The 8822-nt window shown below is 36.1% G+C and overlaps 1 non-coding gene across 1 annotated transcript; it reads right to left on the bottom strand.

Annotated features, from left to right (window-relative positions):
* Window positions 1-8230: 8230 nt before the first annotated feature.
* Window positions 8231-8303, bottom strand: TRNAG-UCC (transfer RNA glycine (anticodon UCC)). Its single transcript has one exon. It is a non-coding gene; the product is annotated as a tRNA-Gly (tRNA).
* Between the last annotated feature and the right edge of the window lie 519 nt (window positions 8304-8822).

The following is an 8822-nucleotide window of genomic DNA, read 5'->3' as shown; positions in this document are numbered from 1 at the left end:
TGAACATTTATAATAATATAATAAGTGGTAACTTTTCTAGAACACAAATACTAAACTTCTTATACTACTGAAGCACTCAGGATTTGATGCCATTTTTGGTGATTTTGGAGGCAAAAGCCTAAGGGCTAAATTTGAAAGAAAGCTGATTAATGAGAAGCCTAATACGCCAACAAATGATGAAGCTCTGGATGTGGGTGGACATTTCTCTAACTCTCTGGGAGTTATGCAATGACTGGCTTTGGAGGAGCAAGTAGCCTGTGGCAAGGAAACGAGAGGCGATGACTACAAATCAGAACTATAACAATTAAATTATACTAGGAGGTTATGGAGGTTGCAGCAGAGAGACATGTTAGAGAGGGATCTGTGGATAAATTAATATGTGCTCAGGAATCCAGTACTGACTTGCAGCTCCAAGTATCTGAAGCTGCAACTGAAATTTCTTTCTTGTCATCGCAGTTACTGGGGAAAATGATGTCATTTCTTAGGCTTGCTATTTCTAGTTTAAGTACTGCATTGAGACCATTATAACAGCAGAATCTCTTTCAGAACCAAAACACACCAGGCCCAAACAAAGCAGCAATGCAGGCCCATTTCTTAATTAAAGCAATAAAAATCATTTCTCCAAAGCACTTGGTGTTTTGACTTTGAACAAGTCTACTGCTTTATCAACGGCACCTGTCCTCATTCTCATCTTCAAAGCAATAGTAAACATTGACAATAGACAGATAGGTAGGTAGGAGACAGACAGCTAGACAGGAAGATAAAATATATAGGTAAATAAAATGCTTCTGGATATTCAATATACATACATAATTACATAATAGGTACTCATAGTTACATAATAGGTGCTCATGTAAAATAGGATAAATCTTCAACTCAGACATTTCTCTGCACTCACACAAGCCACAAAACTAGAACATGGTCTTAATATTAAATTTGAATTAACTCATTAATTCATTCCATAAAAAAATGATGATTACATACTATGTCCCAAGACCATTAATGATGTTGAAAATCCAAAGAAGCCTAAGACATGACTCTCAAGGGGTTCATGGTTTAATCAGCAATACAAAACATTATGATAAATACAATGATAGATTTATGTGCGAGGAAGTTAATAGTAACACAATGGAGAAAATGATTAATTCTGTTTGAGTGGATCAGGCTTTATAGAACCCACTGAAATAAAACTTGAAGAATAATCAGTAGTTTGCTACTCAAGCAAGAAAAAAAAATCAGTGCAGGTGTAAGAAGTAGATACATACATCTGAGATGTGATATTATATTAGCTTACTTTTTCTAGAAACAAAGCTTAAGGCAAAAATGTATATTTTAATACTTTAGGCAAGAGAAATCCCAAGGAATAAGGAAGGAAGGAAATGGGAAGTGAATTATTGAAGGAAGGAGAGTAAATAGGAGAGAAATCTCTGGTCACTGCTTAAAATCCAGCACACTAATTTTGCTTGATCTGATAGGTCTATCTTCTGAGACAGCATATTTACTACTGCATTCTAAGAGAGTCCTTCCAGGTGAATTAAGAATACATCACCCACCTCTCACTTCACTTTAGTCAAAAGTTCAACTTCAGGGCTGTATAAGCACAGGTGCCAAGTGTATTCTAGGGCATTTCACACCTCAGTGGAAACCAGTAAGCCTCAGGCAAGAGACAAGAGATATAGAGTACAGGCATGAGACAAGATACTGTCATGTGAAGTTAGTCATCACAGCACCGGGGATAAAACAAGTGGCCACATACTAGGGAAGATGCGGTCACAAGCATTTGAAGTGGTATTTAGAAGGTGTATGATACAGTCCATTCCTTGCATCACTCAGATCCACTCACGCCCTCCCATTTTTCTCCAGTTCTCACACTGCAAAATGACCCACCATTTTTATGAAGATAAAATGGCCTCGATTCTCCAAAAGAGGAAGTAAAAGTCATAGACACAATATCTGAAAAGACTTCAGGAAAGGAGGTTAGTGAAACAAACTATGGTACCCACCGCTACAAATGATCTACCATTGGCCTCTGTAACTGGAAGACCATGATGCTGTCTCAGATACTCTGTGTTAGTGTCAGCTCAGACCCCGTATTGAAAAGCCTAGGTAAAGGGCCTTTCCAGGGTACTGTAACCCTGACAAAGCCCACAGATCTTTTGGGGAATAAAACAATGGACTGTTTAATATATATATATTTGTGGTGATATTGGGGACTTAGGATCTCCATCAATCAATGAAACCTGAGTCTGTGAACTGATTTAGATCTGGAAATTGGCAGGACATGATTTTCCATTTTGATGTCACTTTCTTTTTTCCTATAAATCAAGAAATACATAGCCTACTGTCAATCTCTCTCACACCTGGAATTCTCATGATCTCTTAGCCTTTGTCACATATCCCTACAACCTGGGCATCCTGATTGCCATTCCGGCCTTCAATGCCAATTATGGCAATTATATCCACCTTACATCAGATGAGTGAGTATAGTCACTGAATCTCTGCATTTCTGGGTTTGATCTTCCCCATGTATATTAAGGAATCTAGTTTCATGAGAGCATTTCTCACCATCCTAGCCTGCAGATAATAACCACATTTAACTTTCTCAGAAATCCCACTGCCTCCCCTATACATGACTGATCAGAAAGTGTGTCCTTTAAGCAATTTCTGGGAAGCCTATCATATAATGGCTTCCCAGATCTTTCCAAAGAAGTCCATTCTGACTTTCCCACCTCTCTACCTCTGACATCTGCCTCAGCTGTATACCTAATTTATTTTAGATCATCATTATGTCTAAGCTTCGGAGTCATCACAGCAGATCATCAGGGCCACCTGTTTGCAAGGACATTTAGATCTGAGTCATGGGTGAGAACCACCATGTAAATAAATTATATTTTCCAGCCTAATATCCTGCTTCCCAGCTCTGACAGTCTCAATAATCATTTCTACACCTGTTTTCTATGTTCCTGCCAATGTATATGGCCACATCTGGCAATTCCTTTCATTGATAGGATACTTTCTTAAAGACTGGGGACCTTATCTCTCTCCTGAGCATATATTGAGAAACTCACCCATGATAATTGCCCTAAAAGGAATGAGTCTTAGTGGAAGCATATCTCAAGGAGAACAAGTATCATCTTTTTCTTTTTTTTAAAGCTTTATGCTCTTAGCTCTTTTTTTTAATTCACATTTTTTAAAAACTTTATTCTATTTTATTTATTTATTGGCTGTGTCGGGTCTTCATTGCGGCATGTGCAATCTTTCATTGCGGTACTGGGGCTCTTCGCTGCAGTGCGTGGTTGTCTCTCTAGTTGTGGCATGCAGGTTTTCTCTTCTCTAGTTGTGGCGCTCGGGCTCCAGGGTGCGCAGGCTCTGTAGTTTGCAGCACGTGGGCTCTCTTGCTGAGGTGCATGGGCTTAGTTGCCCTGTGGCATGTGGGATCTTAGTTCCCTGACCAGGGATCAAACCCGTGTCCCAAGCATTTCAGGACAGATTCTTTACCACTGGACCACGAACAAGTTCCTTAGGCTGAAGTCAATACAGTGTCTCTAGGCAAGGGAAGGCTGTGCTATTTTGGCAAAATGGAAAGGGCTGCTTTTAGTGCTCTTGAGTATTCAGGAGAATGTGGGGATTTAATATTCTCAGGCTTGTTGTTGAAAATGTCCCCAGTCTGGTTTTGAGAGTCCTACTTACTCTAATCATGGCTCTGAATTTAACACAGGAGACCTGTTGAGCCTGTGTATTCAGTTTCCCTTTGCAGCTCTGCCAGCCTATAATCAGATCTTGGGCCTGATTTTCAGCAGAAGGGTTAGGAATGCCATATCTTATATTTTAAAGCTTTTCTTCCAGTCACAGTAGCGTTATTATTAAAATTTGTTTTATACCTGCTTAAGAACACTCCCACTGAATCTGCCTGTGACAGGTCCAATGGTACCAGTACGCTCTAATTAAGGACCTGGATGGGCCTCTTCACTGAATTAGAGATGGAAATTCCAGGGCTCTGGTTAATAAGAGAATTGCCAAGAAGAAGAAGCATAAGCTCCTGGGTAGAGGAGTATGGCTGGAAGAAATCCACAACAGTGCCGTCTATAGTGGAACCCAGAACAGAGAGCCTCTCTTGTCTGGATGTAAGGATATAATTGTTTGAGAGCAGTAATCATTATTTATATAACTTTGTATTCAGGATGACTGACAAGGTGATGTAGTACTCCAATGTGTACTTTTTAAAAGTGTGACAATGAAGATATTAAGCACAGATGGCCACCAGAATGTTAGAATAGGGAAAGCAATAGAGACTTGGGCTCTAACACAGGTATTTACATCAATATGATTCTTTCACTAGATTAATTTGGGCCACCCAAAGCCTTCCTATCTAAAGAAACAAAGTAATTGACTGAACAACTTTTAAGGTCCTGTTTCTAAAATATCATAGCTTATTTCAACTCATCCCTACCACTAAAAAGCAGTTCAAAAGTAATACTACATATATCTTTATCTTTTTTTTAATAAAAAGTGGCAATCATATGAAGCCCATGGAAATAAATCACAAAACCTATAACTACATGTTGCTATTGACTTGGGGTGGATACATTTCCTAAAGAAGAGTCAGGTTTCACATGAAATCATACACTAAAAGATCTTCAACAAATGAACAAAAGGTAAGTAAATAAATGTCATCTGTTAAAAAGGAAAAACTACAAATTTTACCCTGTCCAGGGACCAGGACATAAAATCTGTTAAGAACTGAGACTCCCCTCCACCCCAGCAGAATCAGTTTAAGGAACAGAAAGGCTAGGAAATTCACGATCATCCGTCTGGGCAATGCGGACATGGAAGCACTCTAGGAATTGTCACACTCATCAAACTGTTCTTCCATGCTCTGGTCTTGCCAGGGGCCACTCCCCTTAACCACAGAGATTCTAGAACTATATGATAAGGCGGATAGTCCTAGGATAACACTAAGAGATAAGGTCCCAAGATTTTTATTTTATTATTTCTTTTTTAAGAATTTCTATTTGTTTGTTTGTTTGTTTGTTTGTTTGTTTGTTTAGGCTGTGCCAGGTCTTAGCTGCAGCATGTGGGATCTTTTAGTTGTGACATGCATGCAGGATGTAGTTCCCCGACCAGGGATTGAACCCAGGCCCCATGCACTGTGAGCACAGAGTCTTACCCACTGGACCATCAGGGAAGTCCCAGGTCCCAAGATTTTCGAAAATTTTGTTTTCTTTTGGACAGACCTAAAATTACCAACTTTGTATTTTGCTGTGTAAAGACATTTTTAAAAGCTCTTCCATTTACCATCATCATTACCTCACATGGGATAGATCACTTAGTATCTAATATTTAAGATGAACATAAATGCAAAAGAAAGCTCAGTCCCTTAATAAATTTGGCTTTGTGGAAAAATTAATAAATCATTAAGTTCTTATTTCCTGCCTTTTAAACATCAACATTTGGAAACTTTCAGCACTGTACAAAGGAACTATGTTTAAGAAGCATTTCTATAGATGTTATTTTCCTATTAGAGATTTATACACTCTCCAGTCTAGTATTCTTTTTTTTTTTTAAACACACAACTGTGTATTTGCTGGTCTTAGTAACACTGTATCCAGTCTAGTCTTCTTGAAGATTTTCATGAGGACTTAACTTGTCTATTAATTCAAATGAAAATTCTTATATTTCCATGATTGATTTCAGAGCTTGGGGGGGGGGGGAGCAGGATAAACAGGTGTGTCTGATTGTCTTGCCAAGGAAGATTAGTGATTTTAAGCTTCTAAACCTTTTAAAATGTATTTATACATATTAAAATAATGATTTTTAAATGATACCTTAAACACTAAGACTGACTCAGAAACTAACTTAAGGTCTTATTAAATGTCAGACTTTTACATTCCCAACAGCAATGTACAAGTGTTCAAATTTTTCCACATCCTCACCAACACCTATCATCTATTTTAAAAAATAATTGCCATCCTATCTCATTGTAGTTTTGATTTACATTTCCCTGGGAATTAATGATATTGAGCATCTTTATATATACCTGTTGGCCATTTGATTTCTTTTTTGGAGAAACATCTAAGTTCTTCACCCATTTTTAAATTGGGTTATTTGGGATTTTTTGCTATTGAGTTTGAGGTGTTCCTTATATATTCTGGAAATTAATTCCTTATGATATATGGTGTGCAAATATTTTCTCCCACTCTATAGGTTGCCTTTTAACTTTGTTGATTATTTTCTTTTTTTGTGCAGGTGTTTTTTAGTTTGACATAGTCCCACTTGTCTATCTTTGCTTTTATTGCCTGTGGTTTTGGTGTCACATTCAAGGAAATCATTGCAAAAACCAATGTCAAGAAGCTTTTACTCTATGTTCTCTTTCAGGAGTTTTACAGTTTCAAGTCGTATGTTTCTCTTTAATCCATTTTGAGTTAATTTTTGTGTATGGTATTAAAACATGGGTCTAATTTCTTTATCTTTTTTTTCACATATGAATATGCAGTATTCTCAACATCATTTGTTAAATTTCCCCATTGTGTGTTCTTGGCTCCCTTGAAAAAGATCAATTGACTGTATACATGTGGGTTTATTCTGGTTCTCTATTTTATTTCATTGTTCTGTATGTCTATATTTATACTGGCATCATACTGTTTTAATTACTTCATAATATATTTAATTATCTTCATAATACATTTTGAAATCAGGAACTGTGATGCCTCTAGATACGTTCTTTTTCAAGATCACTTTGACTATTCTATGTCTTTTCTGGTTGCACATAAATTTTAAGATTGTATTTTTCTATTTCTGTAAGAAAAAAAATGCAATTGGGATTTTGATGGGGGATAGCTTGAATCTGTAAATTGCTTTGGGTAGTTTGGACCATTTTTAACAATATTAAGTCTTCAGTCCATGAATGTAGGATGTCTTTCTATTTATTTGTGTCCCCTTTTAATTCTTTCATCAGTGTTTTATAGTTTTCAGTGTACAAACCTTTTACTTCCTTAGTTAAATTTATTCCTAAGTATTTTACTCTTTTTGATGCTATTGTAAGTGGGATTATTTTCTTAAGAATTGAGAAATGGGTCATTATTAGTGTAGAGAAACACAACTGATTTTTGCATGTTGATTTTATATCCTGCAACTGTATTTAATTTGCATATTAGGTCTAAAAGAAATGGAAAATGGTACAACAGCTGTGGAAAATATGGAGGATTATTTTTAAAAATGTTGAAAATAGAACCACCATATGATCCAACAATCCCATTTCTAGGTATAAACCAAAAGAATTAAAATCAAGATCTTGAAGAGATATCTACACTCCCATGTTCATTTGTGACAGCACAGATAAAGGACATTATACTAAGTGAAATAAGTCAGTCACAGAGTGGAATACTGCATGCTTCCATTTATATAAGTATCTAAAATATTCAAACTCACAGAAGCAGAGAATATAATAATGGTTACCAGGGGCTGAGGGTTGAGGGAAATGGGTGGTTGTTTTACAAAGGGTATAAAGTTTTGGTTATCCTAGATGAGTAAGTTCTAGATATCTGCTGACAACATCATGTCTATAGTTAATAATGTAGTATTTACACTTCAGATCTCTTAAGAGATTAGATCTCATGTTAAGTGTTTTTACCACAAAAAATAAACAAACAAAAACAAGGGAAAAAAAAGAAAACAAAGAGACATAAGGAAACTTTGGGAGGTGTTGGATATATCTATTCTCTGATCATCATGATGATATCACGGGTGTTTGTAAATATGCAAACTCATCAAATTGTACACATTAAATACATGCAGTTTTTATATATCAAATATACCCCAATAAAGCTGTTCTAAAAATTAAAAAGCTACCAGAGACTAAGATCTAGAGAAGATCTCTTATTTTCTACTCTCCTCTACTTGCCCTACTTTCTAAATATCCTCTTCTTTCTTGAAATCCGCCCATTTCTCTGTGTCAAATATAATGTCTTTGGTTGATCATACCATTCATACTCTCCAAAAGATGCTACATGAGACCAATTTGTTTACTAGCCAACCTTCAATCAAGTTTCACTGTCACTTCATTTGAAACAAAAAGAAAAAAAGCATCAACTTGGATTGAAAATTGAATTTGCAATTTTTATTTGCTTTCTTTTATGTTTTCATTGTGGACTGTGGTCATACACACAAAGATTTTTCTTTTTTTTTTTCTTTTTTTTTTTTTGGCCATGCCACACAGCTTGTGGGATCTTCGTTCCCTGACCAGGGATTGAACCTGGGCCCACAGCAATGGAAGTGCTGAGTCTTAACCACTGGACCACCAGAGAATTCCCACACACAAGTTTAATTATCCATTTGTATTCTCAGTTAAACATGACATACTGTCCAATTTTACCATTTCTTTCCAGATTATGTTTTGAAATTAGGGTTTCCACTAAGAATTTCTTTTTAACAAGGAATGTTGCTAAGTATACTCTCACCTCTGTTTTATTTTTTTTAATTCAAGGCATATTTAATTGATTCAAAATTATTTTCTGCATGATGTGATCAGTTCTAAACACAATCATAAGAATGGTAGGATGAAAAGACAAGGATTCTAGTGGGTTGAGACAGAATGAAAATGAATTGGAATAAAGGAAGAAGCAAACAAAGAATTGCCTGAGTGTCACAGGAGGAAACATTTAAAGCTATTGCAAATTTTCCAGAAATAGCTGATATAGACACAGTAACTAGCACTTTCAACCTGGTAATAAACATATTGCCTCCTGATATTTTCCTTTAATACTTATAATAAAAAATATGTACCCCTCATGTCACTATATATTGTAGATGTTAAGTTTGTTGAA

The sequence above is a fragment of the Hippopotamus amphibius genome, chromosome 7, assembly GCF_030028045.1.
Source record: "Hippopotamus amphibius kiboko isolate mHipAmp2 chromosome 7, mHipAmp2.hap2, whole genome shotgun sequence".
Classification (NCBI taxonomy): Eukaryota; Metazoa; Chordata; class Mammalia; order Artiodactyla; family Hippopotamidae; genus Hippopotamus; species Hippopotamus amphibius.
This window is presented reverse-complemented; position numbering and strand designations above follow the sequence as displayed.